Genomic DNA, 22595 nt, shown 5'->3' with positions numbered 1-22595 from the left:
TTAATTCCCTTGCTGCACAGAAACTTGGGGCATCCTACAAATCTTTTCAGCCTAGGTTCAGTTCTTTTTTACTACTGACTCTACATCTTTGGAAATAAAAGTAAATCCCCAACATATTTCTTATTTAGTGGTATTGTGTTGTTGCAGAGTTGTTCCAGAGGAGTATTAATGAGGGTTGCTTGCTATCCAGGATTATGAGTGCTTTGTTCCATTCATCGGGTCACTGAAAGTCTCATATGTGTAAGGTAGGCACACAGAATTGACAACCTGGAGGGACTCTCCTTCAGATTTTTTGAGGGGTCCATTTGTTTGTTTCCTCCTTTAGATTTGTGTGTGTGTGTGTGTGTGTGTGTGTGTGTGTGTACATTTTGCACTACATTTCTATTCATTCTTTCTCAGTGTTACCACATGTCTGTGGTTATTAAAAATTCTTTTTTGATTCTAACATATATTTGACCAATAACTTCTAACTTTTTCACAAATCTGAGAAGTGAAATCAAAGACCTTAGATTGCTGGTAGCTTAACCAGAAAGCCCAACTATGATATTTCCAACTATGGTGTTATAAATTCTTATACTCATAAAGCTGACCAAGACAGTCTATGAAAGAGACATTCATCTTAAAAGTTAATAAAAAAAATAGTGCAAAATGTCATACTTTCCCCAAAATTATCACTGTCACTATTGCTACTATATTTTTCTCCTATATGGCCACTTATATCCCTAATGTAAATATTCATACAAATGAAAATGCATATTATGGCATTTCCTTTTTAATTAAACCAGAAAAAAAAAAAAAACTATGACATCAAAGCCCCCACTGGGAATTTTATAACATTAACTGTTAAAAAATTCCCATTCAAATTTTTGGGAAGAATGCGGTTTGGCTTTTACAAAAATTACAAAAGCCTTATAATATACATATATAACTGTATAATGATACATATCCAAACATATTATGTATAATATTATACATTATATACCTATAATGATTATATATTATACTATATTGTGCATAATACATTATAAATAGATATTATTTTAATTAAGTAATTATTTTAATTATCACAAGCTGGCCTGTGCGAGCATTTAATAAATATTTGCCATATGCACATCTGACAGAAAGGAAATCTTATGAATAACCAATCCCAAAATCTCTTCTTGTAGGGCAAAGATAATTTATTTTAAAAGGTTATTTTAATGTCCACTTGTTATAGAGAAGAAAGGGCATGTACAACACAAGGCACATAAATAAAAGATTGAGCACATATAAAAAGAGGATACAAGCTGATGACATCAGGGACTTTACATATACTAAATTTTATCATGGACAGAATTTATAACATTTACATAAAGGCAATAGAAACACAATGATAATTACACAAGGAGACAAATATAAAGACTAGAAAACTCAAATCAACTGTCTTTGTTCAAATCAAATTTACATCTCAAAAGTTTCCTAAAACAGGCTTCATCAACCATGTTTTACTCAACAGACAAGGGGAATAAGTTTTCTACATTTGGGCTGCAATGCAAAATACCTTCATAAGTAGCATGATAAATAAAAAGTGATTTGAGGAAGATGTTTTTAAGAATGCAAAAATGAAAATCTTCAGTGATTTCTATGTAGAAAATACTTTAAATTGCTCTTTTGGCAAGGTCTGAGTCACCGAATACGTCTTCATTTTCTACTAATTTTCAAAATGGGCAAAGAACTCTTAATATCAGTTTTTTTGGGAAATAGTCTCAGATTAAATATGACCTGATAAGTATTCTTTCACAAAGGATGTATCACTAAAGTGAAAATTTATAAAGTAGATAGCTAATGCACCATGAGCAAAGAGAATGGTTCAAACAGAAATTGAATACAAAGGGTATGTATATGGGTAGCTGGTGACTTACCTGGGGGTACACAGATAAGCCCTAGCAAAGAGGAAATGGGTGTATTAAGAAAATATATGTCAGATTTCCTAATTCTTTAATTTAGGGCATAGGAGCTATGGCACTAGCTGTTGCTTTTGAGCTGAAACATCAAATCACACAGCTATTAAAGAGAAAAGAGTTTCTCTGACTCCATAACAATTAGATAGCTATTTAGAATCAATGCTAAAAAAATAAAGGAGTTGGATTTTCTTATTTACTCATCTCCATCATCAAGCAACCAGTGAAATGAGTTGAAAGTTTGGATAACTCAAAGTAAATTTATACACACCCACCCACACCCCCCCCCCCCACACACACATGCATGCATGCATACACATTTTAATCAACAAAGTTTTTAAAAGAAGTTTTAGGTTCATAGCAAAACAGGGTGGAAAGAGTTCCCATATACTTCCTGTCCACACACATACATAGCACCACCAATATCAACATTTCCCACATGAATGGTACATTTGTTAGAGTCAGTGAACCTACATTGACATGTCATTAATACACAAAATCCATAATTAGAATTCACTTTAGGTATTGTATACTCTATGGGCTTTGACAAATGTATAATGACATTTATCCACCATTGTAGTATATATAGTATAGTTTCACTGTTCTAAAAATCCTGTGTTCACCTATTCATCTCTGCCCGGCACACCTCTGACAGTCACTGATCTTTTTATTGTCTCTATAGTTTTGCCTTTTCCAGAATTCATAAAGTTGGAATCACATAGAATACAGCCTTTTCAAATTTGCTTATTTCACTTAGTAATATGCATTTAAGTTTCCCCCTTGTCTTTTCATTGCTTCATAGCTCATTTCTTTTTAGTGCTGAATAATATTTTATTGTCTGGAAATACCACAGTTTTTTTAATGCATTCACCTACAGAAGGACATGTTGGTTGCTTCCAAGGTTCTGCAACCATAAATAAAAGTATCATAAACATCTGTGTGAAAGTTTTTGCATGGATGTAATTTTTGACTCCTCTGGGTAAATACCAAGGAGCATCATTGCTAGATTTTATAGCAAGAAAATGTTAATGTTTGTAAGAAACTGCTAACCTGTATTCCAAAGTGGCTATATCATTTGGCCTTGCCACAAGCAAGGAATGAGAGTTCCTGTTGCTCCACATCCTCATCAGCATTTGGCATTTTAAGTATTCCAGATCTGGGCCATTCTGGTAAGTATACAGTTTCTCACCATTGTTTTGATTGGCAATTCCTTAATAGTACATGATGTTGAATATCTTTTGAATATCTTTTCCTATGTGTATTTGAAATCTACTTTGTGTAGTGTCTGCTCAGGTCTTTTGCCTTTTTTTTTAACTTTATTTATTTTGAGAGGGAGAGAGAGAGCACACATGCACGAGCAGGGAAGAGGCAGAGAGGAGGACATAGGATCTGAAGCAAACACTGGTTTCAGAGTGCCCCATATGGGGCTTGAACTCATGAACCAGATCATGACCTGAGCAGAAGTCAGATGCTTAACCGACTGAACCACCCAGGGGCCACTCTGTTTCCTGTTTTCAATCAGGTGGTTCATTTTCCTAGTGTTGAGTGTTTGGGTTTTTTTTTTTTTATTTGTTGTTTTTGTTTTTTGTTAAGAGCTCTTTGCCTATTTTGGCCAACATTCCTTTGTCATGTGTGTCCTTCACAAATATTTTCTCCCAGTCTGTGGCTTATCTTCTCATTCTCTTAGCATTATCTTTTGCAAAAGTTTTTAATCTTAATGAAGTCTAATCAGTTATTTCTTCCATGTATCATGCATTTAGTGTTGTAGCTAAAAAGTCATCATCATACCCAAGGTCATCTAGGTTTTATTCTAACTTTCTAGGAATTTTATGTTTCGCATTTAGGTTTCTTGTCCATTTGAGTTGGTTTGGGGGAAGGATATTAGGTCTGTGTCTAGATTCTTTTTGTTTGTTTGTTTGTTTGCTTGTTTTTTGCATGTAGATGTCCAGTTCTTCCAACATCATTTGATGTAAAGACTATTTGTGCTCCATTGTATTGCCTTGACTTCTTTGACAAAGATCTACAATGTTGTCTATAAACATGGAGGTCTATTTCTGGCTTCTCTATTCTGTTCCATTGATTTATCTGTCTATTCTTTCATTAACACCACACTTTTTTGATTACTATAGCTTTGTGTTAAGTCTTGAAGACAGGTAGTATTGGTCCTCCAATTTTACTCTTCCTAAACATACTGTAAGGTATTCTGTGTTTTTTGGGAGGGCGCTAATGTAAATGAATATGTGCTTTTAATTTCAAATCCCATTTGTGCAGTGCTAGTATATAGGAAAGTAATTGAATTTTGTATGTTAACCTTGTATCATGCAATTTTGCTATAATTATTCATTAGTTTCAGGAAGGGATTTTGGTTGTTATTGATTTTTTCAGTTTTTCTATATAGACAGTCATGTTATCTGGAAACAAATGTTTATTCCCTCCCCACCCCAATATGTATACCTCTTTTTTTTCTTTTCTTGTCTAATTGTTTTACCTAGGAATTCTAGTACATTGCTAAAAAGTAATAGTGACAGGGGGACATCCTTGTCTTATTCCTGATCTTAGTGGAAAAGCTTTGAGTTTTTCACTGTTTTAAGTATGTTGTTAGCAGTAGCTTCTTTCTAGATATTCTTTAGCAATTTAAGGTAGCTTCCCTGCATTCCTAGTTTACTGAGAGTTTTTATCATGATTGCGTGTTGAATTTTGACAAATGCTTTTTCTGCATATATTGATACAATGATATTATTTTTCTTTTTTTAAAAAATCTAAGTCTGCTGAAAAGATGGATTATACTAATTGATTTTTGAATGTTTAACCAAACTTGCAAACCTCAGATAAATCTCACTTGCTCACATTGTATGATTCTTTTTATACATTGTCAAATTCATTTGTTAAATATTGTTGCAAATTTTTGCATCTATACTCATGAAACATATTGGTCTATAGTTTTCTTAGAATGTCTTTTTCTGACTTTGGTATTAGAGTAATACTGGCTTCATAGGATGAGTAAGAAAGTAGTATCTGTGTTTTAATCTTCCTAAAGAGACTCAGAGAATTGATATAATTTCTTCCTTAACTGTTTGGTAGAATTTACCTGTGAACCCATCTGGGCCTAGTGCTTTATGTTTTGGATGGTTATTAATTACTGATTTAATTTCTTTAATAGATATAGTCCTATTCAGATTGTCTATTTCTTCTTGTGTGAGTTATAGCAGCTTGTGTCTCTCAAGGAATGAGTCTATTTCATCTAGTTGATCAAATTTGTAGACCTAGAATTGTGCACAGTATTCCTTTATTATCATTTTAATGTTCATGAAATCTGTGATGATGCAAATTTTATATATTAGTAATCTGTGTCCTTTGTTTTTTTTTCCCCCCTTAGGTAACCTGCCTAGGAATTTTTATTGATCTTTTCAAAGAACCAGTTTTGATTGTTAATTTTTTCTATTGATTTCATATTTTATTTTTTTATTTAAAACTTTTTTAATGTTTATTTTTGAGAGAGAGAGACAGATTGTGAGTGGGGCAGAGGAAGAGAGAGAGAGGGAGACACAGAATCCAAATCAGGCTCCATTTTCTGAGCTGTCAGCATAGAGCCCGGCATATGGCTCAAACACACTGACCATGAAATCATGACCTGAACCAAAGTCGGACACTTAACTGACTGAGCCACCCAGGCACCCCTAATTTCCTATTTTCAATTCCATTGATTTTTACTTGATTTTTATTATTTCCTTACTTCTTTATACTTTCGGATTGAATTTGCACTTCTTTTTCAAGTTTACTAAGATAAAAACTTATTAACTTTGTATTTTTCTTTATTCTCATATACGCATTTAATGCTATAAATTACCTTCTAAGCACTGTTATCACTGGATTCCACAAATTTTGATAAGTTGTATTTCAATTTTCATTATTTTAAAATATTTATTAATGGGGCACCTGGGTGGCTCAGTCGGTTAAGCATCCGATTCTTGATTTCTGCTCAAGTCATGATCTCAGGGTAGTGACATTGAGTCCCATGTTAGGCTCCATGCTGGGTGTTGGAGCTTGCTTAAGATTCTCTCTCTCCCTCTCCCCAGCTCACACCGGCTCGCTCTCTCTTTCAAAAAAAATTAATTAAAACATTTATTAATTTCTTTCAAGATTTCTTCTTTGATTTATGTGTTATTTAGAAATAGGTAGTTTAATCTCAAAATATTTTGGATTTTCCAGCTATTTTTCTGTTAGATTTCTATTTCAATTCCATTGTGGTCTCAAAGCAGACACTGTATGATTCCTATTCTTTTAAATTCGTTAAGGTGTGTGTCTCAGAATGTGGTATATCTTTGTGAATGTTCCATGTGAGTTTGAGAAAAATGTGTAACACTTGTTGGATGAAGTAATCTATATAGATATAGATATATAGATATATAACAAACATATCCAGTTGATTGATAGCACTGTTGAGTTCAGCTATGTTCTTACTAAATTTTTGCCTATTGTATATGTCCATTTTTGATAGAAGGGGTCTTACAAACTCCAACTATTAATAGTGGATTCATGTATTTCTCCCTACAGTTCTATCAGTTTTTGCCTATGCATTTTGACCCTCCTTGTTAAGCACATAAACATTAATAATGTTTATGTTTCTTTGGGGTATTGACCTCTTTATCCAATGTAATGCCTCTCTCTCAGTTTTTTTTTTTTTTGTTTTTTTTTTTTTTTTTTTTTTTGCTTTGAAGTCTGCTCTATCTGACTTCAAAAGTCATAATCCATATGTGTCTTAATATTTAAAGTGGTTTCTTAGAACTAACATATAGTTGGGTCTTATTTTTTTATACTCTAAAGCACTCTTCTAATTATTATATTTAGACCATTGATATTTAAGATTAAGATTACTAAATTAACACCTACCATATTTGCTACTATTTTGTATTTGTTGCCTTTGTTCTTTGTTCCCATTTTTGTCTTCCTCACTTTGTCTGTCTCTGGTGTTTTTAATCTAATATTTATATGATTCCATTTTCTCCCCTTTCCCAGCATGTCAATTATACTTTTTTGTACTGTTTTTTTGTTTTGTTTTGTTTTTTGTTTATTTCTTGGTTTTGTTTTGTTTTGTTTTGTTTTTGGTGGTTGTCCTAGTGTTCGCCAGATATATTTTCAACTAATCTAAGTTCACTTTCAAATAGACACTGTATGGGTACTTCATGGGTAGTAAGAGTACCTTATACCACTTCATGGGTAGTAAGAGTACCTTATAACAAAAAAATTCCCAATTCCTTCCTCTCATCCCTGTATCATTGCCATTATTCATTTCATTTCATTTAAATATAATAATACTTACACATGAGAATACATAATTGAATTCTCCATTGCTATTATTGTTTTGAATAATGTTATCTGATAGATGAAGAAAAGTAAACGTTTGTTTTACCTTCACTTATTCTTTTTCAGATACTCTTCCCTTATGTAGTTCCAAGATTCTGACCTATATCATATTTCTTCTCTAAAGAACTTAACATTTCTCACAAGATAGATGTCTTTTTTTTTCAGAAATTTTTATTTCTCCTTTACTTTGAAGCATAGTTTCACATGGTACAAAATTCTAGGTTGGTGGGTTTTATCTCTCATCACTTTATATATTTCAGTTCACTCTCTTCTTGCTTGCATGGTTTCTGAAGGCAAGTCAGATGTGTAATCCTTTATGTCTCTATAGGTGGTTCCCCCCTCTGGCATCTTTCATTTTTCCCTAATATGTGATTTTCTGAAGTTTGAATGATTTGCTTAGGTGTAGGGTGGTATGAAGTGCATTTTTCTTGTTTTCTTTTTTTCTTCCTTTCTTCATTTAAGATAGTTAGTATTTTCTGAGCATCCTAGATCTGTGCTTCATTATTCAACATTAATTTGGAGAAATTATCAGTCATTGTTGTTTCAAATATGTCTTCTATTCTTTTCTTTTTTCTCCTGGTATCCCAATTATGGGTACGTTTTACTTTTTGTAGTTGTCCCACAGTTCACAAAAGGCATTCTTCACTTCTGGTACAATGTTTTTGATCTCTAGCATTTCTTTTTGAATCTTTCTCAGAATTTCCATCTCTCAGGTTACATTTTCCATGTGAGCTTGCATTTTGTGTGCTTTTTCCATTATATCCCCAAGTATCTTAATCATAGTTAAAAAAAAAAAATCCCCATTCTGATGATTTCAACATTTCTGCCACATCTCACTCTGGTTCTGATGCTTGTTCAGTGTCTTCAAAGTATGTTTCTTCCTTTTAGTATGCTTCCTAATTTTTTATTGGGTGGCAACCATGATGTACTGCACTAAATAGGCTTTGAGTACTATAGCAGTAAAATATAGAGGAAGAAATAGCATCCTATGGTCCTGTAAGTACGTCTCATGGAGCTCTCATTGGGGAGCTCATGGCCCTAGCCAGTGAACTTTACTAATGTTTCTCAGTTTCCCCCCACCCTTGTTAGATAGGACAGGATAGCTATAGGGGGCTAGAGCTGTGAATTCCCCTTCCCCCACATGAGAGGCTAGAGGTTGCTGGAGGGTGGTATTTCTCTTCCCTTAGTTAGGTTAGGCTCTGGTAAAATAGTGTATCTTAAGAGCAGGCCTTGTCAAGAAGTTCAGGATGCTCTGGCATATGTCAGTCTGTTCCTTTTCTCCTCTTTCTGCCAGAAACATCAGGGGATTTTTCTTCTATACTATGAAGACCTGCAAGAGATCCTGGTCTTAAAACTCACAAAGGTATGAGGTTCCTGGTGTTTTTAACTCTCACAGTTGTCCACACTGAACCTCTAGTAATTCATCAATTACAGTTCAGGTTTTGCTGCCCTGCACTGGTTCCTGCAGAGGTTTCTGCTTGTGGGTTTCTACTCCAGTAAGTTGTGATTCTTTATCTAAATGTTTGTGTCTCCAATTTTGGGGAAATAAATTTTTCCTGTGACCTCACTTCTCTAAGGTATTCAAGAATTGTTAATTTTTCAATTTGTTCTGCTTTTTACCTATCACTAGGATGGAGTGGTAACTGGTGACTTTTAAGCTCTTTACAAGTTGAATCAGAAACCAGAATCCCAAAGTATATTTTTATTTAAAATATCCATTATTAATTTGCTCCTATTAAAAATTATAATATGCAATATTTGTGATTTTTTATTCACCTTTTAAACTGATAACAAAAATTGGGATTCCTCGATGGACAATTTTAGTTTTTGTAAATCAGATTTAGGAAAAAACACAAAGCTGCATGGCATTTCTACAACGCTTAACTAAAGTAAGATTTTTTTTCTGGGGTGTCTTTGAGAATGAAATACAAACATAGGCTCATGCATATTATATATATATATGTATATTATATATATATATTTATATTACATATGTTAATATATATTATACAAATATATATATATACACACGCATATATATCAGCTAACATTATTGCATGTTTATTCTCACATCTTTTGTACTTCTTAGAGTACAACTCACTAGATTATTAGCCAAATCATACATCAGAGCCAACTTAAAATTATTCTCCAAATGACTCAACATAGTTCTGTTTGTATAGCTGATGATTCTTGAGTTTTAGAAATACTCTTAAATATATGTTATATATATATAATTGCAGAGTTTGTATATGTGTGTATAAAAATATATGTAAATATATAAATATATATTGTTTATATGTTACATATATATATATATATATATCTCATCATAAAGATTGCTGTGTGTGTGCATATATATATATATATATTTTTTTTTTTTTTAAGTCTTTGTGTTACATGAACATTGAAGCAAATTACAGGTAAGTTTTAAGTGCACACTATTTCCAAGCATACAGGTGTTATATGAGGTTTCCTAAGAGAAAAATGGCTAAAGATCACCCAAGTAATACAGCTAGTAGTAACTTAGACACATTCTGAATTCTTAAGTACATCATTTTATTATATTAATTTAATTAAGCTAGGATTCCATATGTTTCACAGAATAAGATGTGGACTGGGGATTGGATGAGTCCATGGAGAATATACTAATTGCCTCTTGAGCAGCAAGGACTATTACTAATGAGATTCCTGTCTGTGAGATAGAAATTCTTCAGTCTCTCTACATAGATGTAGATAGAAATATGGACGCTATACTTTTAAACTGTTCTGTGGACATAACAATGAGATGTAGGTGGAGCACCAGTAAGAAACAGAGCTTGCAGGGAAATTCAAGCCAGATATTATAGTGGCAATTCTAATGTGTAGCTAAATTCTGGTAAGACAAATGGAATAATATTGTATGTAATTAACTGTAGGATTTAGAATAGGGTTGGGGTAAAACTTCTGCATCTATACCTCAATTAATAATGTAATTTGGGATAAATTTCTTAATCTCTCTGTTCTTCATCTTCTGCATCTATAAAATGGTGGTAATAACTGCCTCATAAAATTGTGGTGAGGATTATGTAATATAATGTCTGTAAAATCTGTAGCACAACTAATGGCATGTGATCTATGCACTAATTAGGAAAATGAGAAAAGAAAGGCCAAACAAAATGGCCTAAGTAATATGGCAATTTTTAAGTCATATAACTGAAAAGTCTACAGGTAGTTTTATGAAGAGCTTATTAGCAACTATTTTGTTGTTGTTGTTGTTGTTAATCCTCAGGTTCAGTCAGTCTTCTGTTTAGCTTCATACTAAGGTTCTTACCTTTATAATACAAGATGGCAGCAGCTGTTTTTCACTTTCTCTCACTATAGAATAAAAAAGAAAAGTTTCTTTCTTTTTCTCAGAAACCCCAACAAAAGTCTTGCATATCCCTGGCTGTGTGTGGATTTTTTTCCCATGAAGATAGCAATCACTCTTGGTCTCTCTACAAACAATAGGCTGGGAGTGGGGAAGGGACAGTTTCCCAGAAATAAGTTGGATTAACCTTCCCAATGTATGGTGGCTTCCAAATACTCCTTTACTAAGCATTTAGAAGTAGTAACCATCATATATGGCCATCATTGTAGATTTCTGTTAATGTAATTTTTGTGGTCTATTTAGAGAAGAAAGAAAGGATATGCACCGGAGAAAGGCTACATGCTAACCTGAGACAAAGAGATATTAAAGACTCAATTACTTAAAAAAAAAAAAAAAAAAAAGCAATTACTGCTGTTTTGTTACATGTAGAACCACAGGAAGTCTTTCAACAGGAAATAAGTGCATAGAGAGCAAACCATGGAAAGCACAGTCTTTAGAAACAGGAGGGTTCCTCTTCAGATGCTGGCTCTGTCAGTCAACTGGTGAGAGACAGGCTTCCACTATATAGATATCACCATTGCCTTAAGGCCACCAGAGACTGAGTTCAGTTGTCAGCCTACATATTTTGAGATCTAAAAACTTAATAATTTCCCTACTGTAAAATGCAAAAACATCCAGGGGCGCCTGAGTGGCTTAGTCGGTTAAGTGTCCGACTTCGGCTCAGGTCATGATCTCACAGTCCATGAGTTCAAGCCCCACGTCTGGCTCTGTGCTGACAGCTCAGAGCCTGGAGCCTGCTTCGGATTCTGTGTCTCCCTCTCTCTCTCTGACCCTCCCCCATTCGTGTTCTGTCTGAAAAATAAATAAACATTTAAAAAATTAATTTAAAAATTCAAAAATATCAACAAAATATGCTGGCAAAAAAATGTAATTTTTCCTCTCCATGGTTTACTTTAAAAAAATATTCTTGAACCCCATGTTGAATGGTGGTCAATCTCAAAGACTCCCAGTGCTACCTTCAATTCCAAATCTATAAAAGCTTTAGAATGAGGCAATGGAATTTTTTTTATCCTTAATACTAATTTTTAAATGATCAGTTTCTTTCCTGGTCTTAAAATTTTCCCCACTGCTCTAAACTTTACAGTATTTCCACTATCTTCCTGTGCTCTCTGTATGACTTTTGTACTTAATGTCTTCCACTGCCATCAGTTTTTGATCATTTGTAAGTCTCTACTTTAATCTCAGATCTTTCTCTCAAGTTCTAGATCTATAATTCTATTGGTCCACAGACAATTGTTATTCAATATGTCTGAAACAGACTTTATTTTCTCCACCTCAAACCTCTTCCTCCTATTACATTCTATCATAATGATCATGATTCATCATCATAATTCATACTCTCATACTTGAAATAAAGGACTCCCCTCTTCTATTTTTTCCTTATCTACCATATCACCAAATATGTTTTATTGATTTTAATTTAGAAAAGCTTCTTGAGTCTATTATTGTGTCTACTACTTCATGGCCAGGGTGATTGTTTAGTTTAGGTCTTTGTATATTTGCATTTGGAAAAATCACTTATTTTTTTTTAAAGTATTTGCTGAGTAGCAGCTATGTCCCGGGCAATATTCTAGCCATTGAGGCTATGGTAATGAACACAACAAATATAAAACCTACATTCTAGTGTGAACATCGCAATTCAGCTGTTCATGTAATAATATTTTTACAAAGAAAAATAGAAAGTGGGAATAATGATAGCAGGGGCTGTTACATAAATAAGCTAATCAGGGTCTGTCTGTGTAAAGTGGCGATATTTGCATAGACACCTGGAAGAAGTGAGGACTAAAGCCTTGACACTCCCTCCCACTTGTCTTGGTCTCTAATTTGTCTAATTTGTCTAATTTGTCATTCCTCCTGAACAACCCCACAGTAGAAGAGGGGTTATATTTTATAAGGGTAAGATTCAACCAGGTAGCTCTTCTATTTAAAAAGCTCTGTTGGGGCGCCTGGGTGGCTCAGTCAGTTAAGCATCTGACTCTTGATTCAGATCAGATCATGATCCCATGGTTCATGAGTTTGAGCCCCATGTCAGGCTCTGCACTGACAGTGTGCAGTCTCCTGAGGATTCTGTTTCTCTGCCCCTTTCCTACTTGTGCTCTCATTCTTTCTCTCTCTCAAAATAAATAAATAAACTTAAAAAAATTTTAAAAAGCTCAGTCACTGGTAGCATAGAACTCATCCTCCTGTACCATGCCTATTTACCCTTTAACCCTCCCTCCCCGCTGTCCTTCCTACACTCCCATTATGTAAACTTCACATTGGTATCTGAACACATGATGCCCTTTAATGCCTTTACACAAGCTGTTTTGTTTTTGTTGTTGTTGTTCTTTTTATCTAAAAAGGTGCTTTGTTCTCTGGCTCTTAATTTCTGTTTAACGTACAGGGATTCATCTCCTGTGGTCAGCCTTCCCTCACTTCTGGTAGTAACAATATGCACACTGTCTCAACTGTCTCGTATACCTACTTTATCATGTCATGCAACACGATGGATTGTAATTTTTAATCTTTACATCAGTCTACTTTTAGAATAGAGTTGACTTTTCCTTATTTGAGCACATAGCACAGTGTTTGATAGATTAAAATAGTTGCTCTCTTTGTTGACTGAATCAATTAGCTTTGGGTAAAGGAAGAAAAGTAACCAGTCATAAAAATCTGTGGCTTGAGAGGTGCCTGACTGGATCAGTCAGTTAAGCATCCAACTTTGGGTCAGGTCATGATCTTGCCATTTGTGAGTTTGAGCCCCACGTCAGGCTCTGTGCTGACAGCTCAGAACCTGGAATCTGCTTCAGATTCAGTGTCTCCCTCTCTCGCTCTGCTCCTCCCCCACTCACACTCTGTCTGTCTTTCTCAAAAATAAACATTAAAAAAAATCTGTGGTTTGATTCTATTTTTATTATGAAAAGAAAGTATGTTCTATATGGCTGTGCATTCCTTTGCATTGGAGATCTTTGTTCTTGAGGTTTTCTTTTGTCTTTACTTTTAGTGTTCATGGTGTGTGTGCACAGTATTTTCTATTCTGTGATAGCAAAGTTGGGAGATATGAGAAAAAGAACTATGTAAAAGGAAACTTAAAGCTCTAGCAAACAGATTTAGGGTGTTTCCTGATGGCAAATTTCTGTAAAGGAGCTGAGTAGAATGAAGCATACTTGAGGGGCTCATTTCTACTTCTGTAATGTAGAATTTCTCATTTGCATCCAATTCTGTGCTAGATATTCAAGCACAAGGAAGTACTAAAACAATGAGTTTTCAATTATTATCAATTATTTTTATTACCACCATTTACTGATCAGTTTGTGAGGTTGAACGAAGCTCATAGTATAAAATATTACTCTTTCCAAAATTTCTTTATTGAGGTACAAATTTCCCATTTACAGAGAAAACAAGCTCAGATATATTCAGTTACATGACCATTCATACACGTATTAAGAAGCAGAGCCAGGATAAAATTTAAGTATCTATGTTATGCTTTGGAAACATAGATTGTTAATTTCCATCAAGTGAGTATCTGAGTAATGTATCTTAAGAAAGAAGGCAGTGTGCACATGTCAGAGAGTATATATCATACATGTATACTTCAATTCACAAAAAACGTGAAACAAAATTTTAGTAGTTCTCATGAATTTGCACTTAAAGTGGTTTGAAAGGGGCTGCTAATGCACATTGTTTCCTGGCCACAGAGTCCTAAAAAGGCTTTCTTTTTAAGGAGAAGCAATAAATTTCAAAGAATTGCTACTTTTTTCCATAAACAAACCAGTCTCTCCAGCACTAGAAAATATTTTTAGAGGGAGAGTAATAAGAAAAACTATAGCATAATTGCAAGTGATATTGACAAAACCCAAGGATTAGAACTTTTCTCTGTGGATGCTTTAAATATGGCAATTCCATTACTCCAAAGTAGAAAAAAATGACTAATTTTCTGTTATGTTTACATAAAGAGTTATATATATAACCTTCATATTCTGGCATATTTAGATCTATTCTAGATGGTTAAACCAAAATTTAACAGATAACTTGCCCCTCAAATAGGTGGAAATGACAAAAATAAAGACTGACATTCCATCTGAAAACACTTTCACTTATAAATATGACATCTGAAAAGATGGTCAATAGATATATATGATGAGAAATTCTTAAGCAACTGCACAGACCAGTTTTAGGGGAATTTGATTAGCAAACAGGGTAGAGTGGAAACCCAAACTGACCCAAATTAGCATCTTTTGCCAAAATAAAAAAAAAAAAAGAATGTGATATATTTTTAAGGAAAATATGCCCTACCACACAGGCTAGTATGTGGTAGCTAGTGTGTGGATACTAGTTTTTATGATATAATCCAGACTTTAGCTCTTTTTCCCACTATAAGGCCTTGAACCAGTTGGTTTTAAAGAGCTTTAAAAATAACCATGCTTAAATTTTAGATGAGGACTGAGTGGTAAATGCCATGGAGGTGTTAGGATATTTAACAGCAACCATGAAGAGTTAAGTCTTGATACAAAAACAGATCCTGTTTTCTGATGTTAGGTATACACTGGACAAAGACCTAATAGACAGGGAAGGGGGTTTTCATCAGGCAGGAGGCTGAGGCCTGCAAATCCCAATTTGAATGGCTAGTCCTTAGTAAATCACTTGTACGCTGACTGCTGGGTCACTTGCTTTCCTCTGGGTGGATTTTATCTCACCCTAAACACGAGAAATCAAAATGCATCATGTTTCGAATCATAGACAAACCATTCAAATGTTGTTAATATGCAAATCAAGTCCTGTTACCTCATTCTACTGCATTCCTGATGTGAAATTATTAGAGGGCAACAACCAGGCATACATTGGTCCCATGTCCATTCTCTCATTTTCCTGATGTCAGTGCTTTTGGTGAAGCCAATTTTCGGGACTTTTTGTAGAAACTGTCTTTTATGTCGGTCCATTCGTTATAATTTAAGCACTCTTAGTCAAACCTTGTTTTAAAACTGAATTAAGATCAACTAATAGTTTACCATAAACTCTTCATGGTTTCATTTCATTGAATGTGATTCCCAAAAGTAAAATTCTAATTACAGTAGAGCTTCACTAGATAATTATTAAGAAAAAAAATTTATGGGACCGGCAGAAGATGGCGGTATAGGAGGACGCTGGGCTCACCTCGCGTCCTGCTGATCACTTAGATTCCACCTACACCTGCCTAACTAACCCAGAAAACCACCAGAAGACTAGCATAACTGAGTCTCCAGAGCCAAGCGCAGACGAGAGGCCCATGGAAGGGGGTAGGAAGGGCAGAGAGGCGGTGCGTGCTCCACGCACTGGCAGGAGGGAGCCAGGGCGGAGGGGTGGCTCACCGGCCAAGCAGAGCGCCCCAGTCTGGCTTGCAAAAGCGGAGAGGCCGGACAGAGTGTGTTCCGACAGCAAGTGCGACTTAGCATCTGGGAGGTCATAAGTTAACAGCTGTGCTCGGAAAGCGGGAAGGCTGGAGGACAAAGGGAGGGAGAGTTGCTGAGCCCCGGGACCACAGAGCTCAGTTTGTTGGGGAACAAAGGAGCTCACCACCACCATTTCCCTCGCCCATCCCCCAGCCAAAATCCCAAAGGGAACCAGTTCCTGCCAGGGAACTTGCTTGCTCCGCGCAAACACCCAACGCTGTGCTTCTGTGGAGCCACCCCTCCGGCAGCCGGTCTGATTCCCTCCTGCTGCCACAGGGCCCCTCCTGAAGTGGATCACCTAAGGAGAAGCGAGCTAAGCCTGCCCCTCCTGCCCCCTTGCACCTTGCCTACCCACCCCAGCTAATACGCCAGATCCCCAGCACCACAAGCCTGGCAGTGTGCAAGGAGCCCAGACGGGCCACGCCACTCCACAGTGAATCCCGCACCTAGAGGAGGGGAAGAGAAGGCACACACCAGTCTGACTGTGGCCCCAGCGGTGGGCTGGGGCAGATATCAGGTCTGACTGCAGCCCCGCCCACCAACTCCAGTTATGCAACACAGCACAGGGGAAGTACCCTGCAGGTCCGCACCACTCCAGGGACTATCCAAAATGACCAAACGGAAGAATTCCCCTCAAAAGAATCTCCAGGAAATAACAACAGCTAATGAACTGATCAAAAAGGATTAAAATAATATAACAGAAAGTAAATTTAGAATAATAGTCATAAAATTAATCGCTGGGCTTGAAAAGAGTATAGAGGACAGCAGAGAATCTCTTGCTACAGAGATCAAGGGACTAAGGAACAGTCAGGAGGAGCTGAAAAATGCTTTAAACGAGATGCAAAATAAAATGGAAATGACCACGGCTCGGATTGAAGAGGCAGAGGAGAGAATAGGTGAACTAGAAGATAAAATTATGGAAAAAGAGGAAGCTGAGAAAAAGAGAGATAAAAAAATCCAGGAGTATGAGGGGAAAATTAGAGAACTAAGTGATACACTAAAAAGAAATAATATACGCATAATTGGTATCCCAGAGGAGGAAGAGAGAGGGAAAGGTGCTGAAGGGGTACTTGAAGAAATTATAGCTGAGAACTTCCCTGAACTGGGGAAGGAAAAAGGCATTGAAATCCAAGAGGCACAGAGAACTCCCTTCAGACGTAACTTGAATCGATCTTCTGCATGACATATCATAGTGAAACTGGCAAAATACAAGGATAAAGAGAAAATTCTAAAAGCAGCAACGGATAAACGTGCCCTAACAAATAAAGGGAGACCTATAAGACTCGTGAATGATCTCTCTTTTGAAACTTGGCAGGCCAGAAAGGATTGGCAGCAGATCTTCAATGTGTTGAACAGAAAAAAAATATGCAGCCGAGAATCCTTTATCTGCAAGTCTGTCATTCAGAATAGAAGGAGAGATAAAGGTCTTCCCAAACAAACAAAAACTGAAGGAAATCGTCACCACTAAACCAGCCCTACAAGAGATCCTAAGGGGGATCCTGAGAGACAAAGTACCAGAGACATCGCTACAAGCATAAAACATACAGACATCACAATGACTCTAAACCCGTATCTTTCTATAATAACACTGAATGTAAATGGATTAAATGCGCCAACCAAAAGACATAGGGTATCAGAATGGATAAAAAAACAAGACCCATCTATTTGCTGTCTACAAGAGACTCATTTGAGACCTGAGGACACCTTTAGATTGACAGTGAGGGGATGGAGAACTATTTATCATGCTACTGGAAGCCAAAAGAAAGCTGGAGTAGCCATACTTATATCAGACAAACTAGACTTTAAATTAAAGGCTGTAACAAGAGATGAAGAAGGGCATTATATAATAATTACAGGGTCTATCCATCAGGAAGAGGTAACAATTATAAACGTCTATTCGCCGAATACTGGAGCCCCCAAATATATAAAACAATTACTCATAAACATAAGCAACCTTATTGATAAGAATGTGGTAACTGCAGGGGACTTTAACACTCTACTTATAGAAATGGATAGATCATCTAGACACACGGTCAATAAAGAAACAAGGGCCCTGAATGATACATTGGATCAGATGGACTTGACAGATATATTTAGAACTCTGCATCCCAAAGCAACAGAATATACTTTCTTCTCGAGTGCACATGGATCATTCTCCAAGATAGATCATATACTCAGTCACACAACAGCCCTTCATAAGTATACAAGAATTGAAATCATACCATGCATACTTTCAGACCACAATGCTATGAAGCTTGAAATCAACCACAGGAAAAAGTCTGGAAAACCTCCAAAAGCATGGAGGTTAAAGAACACCCTACTAAAGAATGAGTGGGTCAACCAGGCAATTAGAGAAGAAATTAAAAAATATATGGAAACAAATAAAAATGAAAATACGACAATCCAAACGCTTTGGGATGCAGCGAAGGCAGTCCTGAGAGGAAAATACATTGCAATCCAGGCCTATCTCAAGAAACAAGAAAAATCCCAAATACAAAATCTAACAGCACACCTAAAGGAAATAGAAGCAGAACAGCAAAGGCACCCTAAACCCAGCAGAAGAAGAGAAATAATAAAGATCAGAGCAGAAATAAACAATATAGAATCTAAAAAAAAACTGTAGAGCAGATCAACGAAACCAAGAGTTGGTTTCTTGAAAAACTAATCAAAATTGACAAACCTCTAGCCAGGCTTCTCAAAAAGAAAAGGGAGATGACCCAAATAGATAAAAATCATGAATGAAAATGGAATTATTACAACCAATCCCTCAGAGATACAAACAATTATCAGGGAATACTATGAAAAATTATATGCCAACAAATTGGACAACCTGGAAGAAATGGACAAATTCCTAAACACCCACACTCTTCCAAAACTCAATCAGGAGGAAATAGAAAGCTTGAACAGACCCATAACCAGCGAAGAAATTGAATCGGTTATCGAAAATCTCTCAACAAATAAGAGTCCAGGACCAGATGGCTTCCCAGGGGAGTTCTACCAGACGTTTAAAGCAGAGATAATACCTATCCTTCTCAAGCTATTCCAAGAAATAGAAAGGGAAGGAAAACTTCCAGACTCATTCTATGAAGCCAGTATTACTTTGATTCCTAAACCAGACAGAGACCCAGTAAAAAAAGAGAACTACAGGCCAATATCCCTGATGAATATGGATGCAAAAATTCTCAATAAGATACTAGCAAATCGAATTCAACAGCGTATAAAAAGAATTATTCACCAAGATCAAGTGGGGTTCATTCCTGGGCTGCAGGGCTGGTTCAACATTCGCAAATCAATCAACGTGATACACCACATTAATAAAAGAAAAGATAAGAACCATATGATCCTGTCAATCGATGCAGAAAAGGCCTTTGACAAAATGCAGCAACCTTTCTTAATAAAAACCCTTGAGAAAGTTGGGATAGAAGGAACATACTTAAACATCATAAAAGCCATTTATGAAAAGCCCACAGCTAACATCATCCTCAACGGGGAAAAACTGAGAGCTTTTTCCCTGAGATCAGGAACACGACAGGGATGCCCACTCTCACCGCTGTTGTTTAACATAGTGTTGGAAGTTCTAGCATCAGCAATCAGACAGCAAAAGGAAATCAAAGGCATCAAAATTGGCAAAGAGGAAGTCAAGCTTTCGTTTTTTGCAGATGACATGATATTATACATGGAAAATCTGATAGACTCCACCCAAAGTCTGCTAGAACTGATACATGAATTCAGCAAAGTTGCAGGATACAAAATCAATGTACAGAAATCAGTTGCAGTCTTATATACTAACAATGAAGTAACAGAAAGACAAATAAAGAAACTGATCCCATACACAATTGCACCAAGAAGCATAAAATACCTAGGAATAAATCTAACCAAAGATGTAAAAGATCTGTATGCTGAAAACTATAGAAAGCTTATGAAGGTAATTGAAGAAGATATAAAGAAATGGAAAGACATTCCCTGCTCATGGATTGGAAGAATAAATATTGTCAAAATGTCAATACTACCCAAAGCTATCTACACATTCAATGCAATCCCAATCAAAATTGCACCAGCATTCTTCTCGAAACTAGAACAAGCAATCCTAAAATTCATATGGAACCACAAAAGGCCCCGAATAGCCAAAGTAATTTTGAAGAAGACCAAAGCAGGAGGCATCACAATCCCAGACTTTAGCCTCTACTTCAAAGCTGTCATCATCAAGACAGCATGGTATTGGCACAAAAACAGACACATAGACCAATGGAATAGAATAGAAACCCAGAACTAGACCCACAAACATATGGCCAACTCATCTTTGACAAAGCAGGAAAGAACATCCAATGGAAAAAAGACAGTCTCTTTAACAAATGGTGCTGGGAGAACTGGACAGCAACATGCAGAAGGTTGAAACTAGACCACTTTCTCACACCATTCACAAAAATAAACTCAAAATGGATAAAGGACCTGAATGTGAGACAGGAAACCATCAAAACCCTAGAGGAGAAAGCAGGAAAAGACCTCTCTGACCTCAGCCGTAGCAATCTCTTCCTCGACACATCCCCAAAGGCAAGGGAATTAAACGCAAAAATGAATTACTGGGACCTTATGAAGATAAAAAGCTTCTGCACAGCAAAGGAAACAACCAACAAAACTAAAAGGCAACCAACGGAATGGGAAAAGATATTTGCAAATGACATATTGGACAAAGGACTAGTATCCAAAATAAATTTCATATATTGAAAAAAAAAAAGAAGAAAAAACATTTATTTCTAGGATATGGTTATTTTTTTGAAATTTATTGTCAAATTGGTTTCTATACAACACCCAGTGCTCATTCCAAAAGGTGCCCTCCTCAATACCCATCACCCACCCTCTCCTCCCTCCCACCCCCCATCAACCCTCAGTTTGTTCTCAGTTTTTAAGAGTCTCTTATGCTTTGGCTCTCTCTCACTCTAACCTCTTTTTTTTTTCTTCCCCTCCCCATGGGTTTCTGTTAAGTTTCTCGGATCCACATAAGAGTAAAAACATATGGTAGGATATGGTTATTTTACACAGAGTGAAAAAGACTCCAATGTGGATATCAAATATGAAAATAGTTTCCTTATGTCTGAAAGAGCACCCTGAAAGTTATTTCACAATTGTCTCCTCTAATTATATATTCCAAGGTGTACAATCTTTTTAACCCTTTACTATTTTTACCCCTTTGCTTTTCTAATCCTTTAATATTGTATTACACCAGTTAAAATATTAAGTAAACCAAAAATATGGCCACTGAATCAAAGACTCAGATTCTACCAAAAAGTGCCTCAAATCCTCCAAATACATCCAAATGTATTTTAAAATAATTTTATGATTAAGTAATGGGACAATTTTAAATTATCAACTCAGACTCATTAACAAATGAAAATGACCCAACTCACAACCAGTAATGAAAAGAAAGGTTATTGTGATACTGTATCATATTAATAGTGTATTGCTTTTCTACTCTTTTCTCATCACTGTTAAGGAAAAATATTTTCCAGTATTGTTCAATTTTGAACAATAAAGTGATACTCCCAAAAAGGGGAGTAGAGATCGAGGACAGGGATATTAGCAATAAATCTGTATGGTCATTCATTCTAGGAATTGGAGAAATTATAATCTTTTGTTTTATTTTGGAGAGAGAGGATATGGTTATCAATGGAAATTGGTAAGTAGTGTTTGTCTCTGATTTCAAATAAAATCTCTAAATCTATTCTCTCTTCTTCCAATCCATTTTCTCATTGTCTTATTTTATCCTACTCCCTTGTTTTTAATCAGAACTCAAAATCTAAGGTTATTTTAGTATTATCCACTTTTGCTCTTATATTTAAAATGTGTATTTTTTAAGTTTATTTATTTATTTTGAGGGAGAGAGACAGAGAGAGAGAGTGAGAGCATGAGCAGAGGAGGGCAGAGAGAATCCCAAGCAGGCTTCATGCTATTAGCACAGAGCCTGACATGGGGCTAGCAGTCAGGAACTGTGAGATTATGAGCTGAAATCAACAGTTGGATGCTTAACTGACTGAGCCACCCAGGAGCCCCCAAAATGTCTTCAGATTTTTGTTTCATAGCATATGAGTTTCCTAGCTAGTCATTTGCACAATACTTCTATTTTTTGATAATAACAACTAAGGAAAAATACTACCCAAGCCATATGAAGTAAGCTATTTAGTCTTTCAAGAAGGATACTAATACTGAAAATTCATTAAGGTTATAAAATAGATTATTAAACCTATATAAGACTTCAAAGTGCTCTATTCCCTGTAGCATGTTTTGCTTTTCTATACATAATGGAAAATATTTAAAATATCATTTATCCATTCATGAACATAATTAATTATTTAAGTTGCCATCCACACTGTGTTTGTCATGTACCACAGAAAATTGTGTCTTTTGAGTGGTCAGCAATAACTAAAAGCAAATAAAACATTGTAGTATCTAGGTATAGCCAGAATTACACGAAAGTATTGG

This window comes from Panthera leo, chromosome C2, assembly GCF_018350215.1.
Source record: "Panthera leo isolate Ple1 chromosome C2, P.leo_Ple1_pat1.1, whole genome shotgun sequence".
Taxonomy (NCBI): domain Eukaryota; kingdom Metazoa; phylum Chordata; class Mammalia; order Carnivora; family Felidae; genus Panthera; species Panthera leo.
The sequence above is the reverse complement of the archived record's forward strand: the minus strand, read 5'-3'. Positions refer to the sequence as shown.